The sequence below is a fragment of the Argopecten irradians genome, chromosome 7, assembly GCF_041381155.1.
Source record: "Argopecten irradians isolate NY chromosome 7, Ai_NY, whole genome shotgun sequence".
In the NCBI taxonomy this organism is placed as follows: Eukaryota; Metazoa; Mollusca; class Bivalvia; order Pectinida; family Pectinidae; genus Argopecten; species Argopecten irradians.
In genome coordinates, this window is record NC_091140.1 from 6,572,336 (window position 1) to 6,577,120 (window position 4,785).

A 4,785-nucleotide genomic window follows, 5' to 3' on the forward strand; every position below is an offset into this window, starting at 1 on the left:
TTATCTCTGATGTTATCTAACTGGTGACCAATGTCCTTTGTAGGAGACAAAACAGTGTTTGTGTTGCAAGGTTTGGTCGTAATTCTATGCATTCCATGTAATTTTGTGTCTTAGATCTCAAACAAATATGTGATAAATATATACTTGTACATCAAACTATTAAATATGTATTTCAAATTAAATATTTTTCCATAAAAAAATGTTGTTGTTTTTTCTGTGTCTCGTTCTGTTTCCTATGTGTGATTAAGAAATTAAAAATCATACGTTTAGGTCATCTGACCCTATGACAGCTTCGTCTGTCGTGTACTGTGTACTACGAATTACTGGCAGTAACTTTCCGTTTAAACAACTTCTTCTCAATTACCAAAAGGCCAAGGTACTGATATGGGACCTGTAGCATGCTGGAATGAAGGTTTAGCAAGATAAATGAACTGAACATCTCTAATGTCAAGAAAAGGCTCGAATCTTTAATGTCTTTTTGTCAATAACTACAAGTGGTCAAGAGACCTGATATTGGGCCTATAGTATTCTAGGATGCATGTCTGCACACTTTGTTCAAATGTTACGCGGGTCAAATAGGCTAGAATCTTTAAAATGGGAGATAAGTGTGGCAGACCGGTCAGTCTAACGTCTATCGTGTGTGAAGTTTTAGAAACTGCTATAAGATCTTACTTTGTTAAACATACCATGGTTTACTCTTTATTATCAAAGAAACAGTATGGATTGGTAACAGATCAACTAGCTTCTCCAAGTCTTAGATAAATGGGCCCAATTGTTAGATAATATGCCACATAAAAGACTTGTAAGTAAAATGTACTCGTACAGAATAAGTGCAGAAATCATTTCTTGGACTTTAAGTATTATAACTGGCAGACAACAACGCGTATCCAGTGTGATATGCGTCCTTCGCCGATATGGTACTTATCTAAATGTTATCCATATTTTGATAGGTTGCTAGGCTATGGTGCATTCCACCTAATTGCGAACTCTCTTGTGTCCAGTCTAATGATTATGTATATGATGCAGTGGCGCATTTTCAATGAAAATGGACGTTGTCATACATTTTCTGTGTTTGGTGGATGTACTGATGAATATACCTTACAGTCATGTGGTGTGTTTTTTTCCAGAAAAGAGATTTGAATAAATAATAACCCTTTACTAGACTGTCGTAGTCATGCACTGCTATCTCTCCGTGACCATTTCTACACCAAATAATCAAGGACTACCCAGTACATGTCTTCACCTTTTTCTACCAACTTCTCAAGGCCAGTTCACCAGCTTCATTGAAAGATATTCTTGTTGATGAGGACCGTTGCCTTCTTTCATTTGTTAAAGACTGCTGTATGTATTCCGAAAAGGTTTCACGGCTAAAGTTTAACTAGAAACAGTATGTCTCATTCAATGCCTGATACCCTCTTTGGTATTTTTTGTCATAGTTTAAAACTATACTTTTCTTATTTCATTTGGATTGTTTTGCATTGTACCAATTTTTTCTCCTTAATTACTTAAGTTTCTGTTCGTTTTTCTGTTTATTTAATATAATATATTCATTGTAACTCTTCAAAGTTAGGAGTAATAAAGCCATGAATGAATAAACAAGAGATCCGAGAGGGATCTTGGCGGCCACCAAAGAATGATATGTGTACATGACAATTGGAAGGAGATATTTTCTTAAAATCCAAAATGGCAGTCAGTCAGCCATTTTGTTGGTCAATCGCTCCAAAAATGTATTATGCAAATTTAAGGTCTATGTAAACCCTTAACATATGAAATTTGAGAATGCGACATTCAGTATTTTCTGAGAAATAGCGGTAACACACTTCAACTATAAAAAAAATCCAGGTGACACCCTTATATCCCTACGGCCCAATAGTCCGAAAACCCGTTAGTCCGAAGGCCCAATAGTCCGAAGGCCCGTTAGTCCGAAAATTAGTAAATATTGCAAGTTATAGAGTTGTTATAATTAACATATTTTTACGAAAACATTTTTCGGCACTGCTGCTCTGACAATTTCTATGGACAGCAAGTTGTCATTTCTTCATGGAGCAATGCCAGGTCAAAATTACATCGAAATAAAAAAAAATAATAAAAAAAAAAAATAATAAAAATAGCATCTTACATTTTATAGGATATCTCACAAGCATACATTCTATGGAATATCTTACAAATATGCAAGCTTTAAAATTCCGATTGTTAGCCTTTTGTACACTGTATTGCATTAGGATTAACATTGTTCCATGAATTAATAATGCATATGATCAAATCTTAACGGAAAATGACTTTTATTATACCTGTAAACGTCGTTATATTGTACAATATCTACATGTATTTAACGACTTAATTTTACTTCCCCATTCTTTGAATTGTTTATTCTACCCATAATGATGGAAATGGTCCGCATAATGATATTTTTGGGGGGAATTATTAAACAGGATTGCATTGTACAATTTTACATATAAAAAAATAATACTCTTTAATATCAGATACGTTTATGTATTTCAAGATAATGCTCTTTTTGAAAATACGCTACATTTCGTTATTTCATATCATTTTCCGTATCAATTGTATAGTCATATACATGTAAGTATACCTTAGCAAGTTTACAACAAATCTTTTGCATCGAAAATTGTAATAAACGTTTTTTTCATTTCAAGTACTGTTCGCATATAAATCCCAATTATATTATCTGTTTTCGGACTATCGGGCCTTCGGACTATTAGGCCTTCGGACTAACGGGCCTTAGGACTAATGGGCCTTCGGACTGATGGGCCTTCGGACTATTGGGCCGTAGGGATATAAGGCGGTCACCCAAAATCCAAGATGTCAGCCTGTCGGCCATCGTGTTGACCGATCCCAATGCAATATGCACAACTAAGGTCCTAGTTGAACCTACATATGACGTTTGAGACAGACCCTTTAGTAGTTTTTGAGAAATAGTGGTAACAAACTTACACTATCAAAATCCGATATGGCGGCTGGTCGGCCATATTTATATTGACCGATCGGTCCCAAAATGCAATATGCACAACTAGGTTCCAGCCATTTTACATCCTCGATACTCCAGGGGATCCGATCACTACGATCTCTACATCCCATGACTATCTCATTGTAAAACTGAAGGCAGCTCGGGGGAACAAATCTGAACCAATCGCAGGCCTGTAAAAGTTCCTTTGAAATCTACAGAGAGATCTACTTCAAAGCCACACAACCAACCACAGTGTACCGTTTGTACGGCTCTTTTGATTTACAACAAAGGACTAAATTACCTGTTCTGTTCTGTTTTCTCCAGTTTTACTATGATATAGTCCAGGGGTGTGGAGATCGTATGTGATCGGAACCCATGGAGTATCGAGGATTGTAACCTGATTGGTCCCAAATGAAATATGCACAAATAGGGCTCTAGGGGAACCTACATATGGAATTTGAAAAAAGATCCCTTCGGTACTTTCTGACAAAATACCGGTCTTCATCTCCATCTTCATGACCAAGTGTTGTTATTTTTCGGGTCGATCCGAAATCAAAGATGGCCGCCATAGCCGCCATTTTAAAAACACATTTTGAACTTCTTCTGCAGTTCTACCATTATGACATAGCTGAAACTTGGATGAAATGATGCTGACATGGCACGACCAAGTGTTGTTATTTTTCGGGTTGATTCGAAATCCAAGATGGCTGCCACAACCGCCATCTTGAAAGCACATTTTGAACTTCTTCTCAAGTTCTACCAGTGCGAGTTACTTGAAACTTGCATGAAATGATTCCGACATGATCTCTGGCTGATCCCAAATCGAAGGTTGCTTTAATTTGGCTATTGGTCAAGGTAGTGTAGTCAGATGACTGTTAAGGCCCTTGGGCCTCTTGTTAGTATACTTTCTGAGAAATAGCGGTAACAAGAATTGTTAACGGACGGACGGAAGGACGGACCCATCTGATGATGGTGGGGTACAGTTGTAAAAATATAGGTTTTACTTTCACATTGACGTAGGAAGATGAAACGTAATGGGAGGCAAAGGTCTTCAAGATTGTTTAACATCCTCTCTCGCCCCGCACCCCTCCCCTTTCAATCATGACATACTCGATTTGTCTTCTAGGTTTTTTATGTTCAAATCATTTTATTAAAAAAAAATCTTAATATTACATAATATTACATGTAAGTGTCCTTACACAGGAGGAAATTAATTCAACACACAACCATATGTACTTTATATACACATTATTTTTTCTTAAAATGTATCATTATATATCTTGTACGCATAAATCTATTGACACGTCGTTAACAGGAAATTAATGAGAACGCAAACTGGCCAAATTGGCTGTAAATTTAACAAACTAATCTTTTAAAGACTTTTTCCAAATAGTAGAATCCCTTGATATGTTTTCAATTTTCAAAATTTTTAAATGTTTGAAAATTTTCTTAAATGAAGTACGCAAAATGTGCAGGAGGACACTTTTTTCTTTCAAATGTGTATTTGTAGAACATTTCAGTCGGCGAATACAGGGTTAATTAACTGTTATATGGAATATTCAGGACGTTATGTAGCTTAATTACTGAAATTACTTTTAGATACATACATACTTTATTATCGCTATCATGAGAGTTTTTGTGTTATTATTTCGCTCAGCATTACAATATTAGAGAGAGATAATTATATAAGAATCTTTGAAAGTAAGAGCATGGGCGTAAACGTGAAAGATTATAAATCCTTGCTTATAACAAAACCACCAAAATTCCGGACTTTATTTCATCTGGGTTTATTTTTGACTTCCTGTTTGACTTCCGGTTCT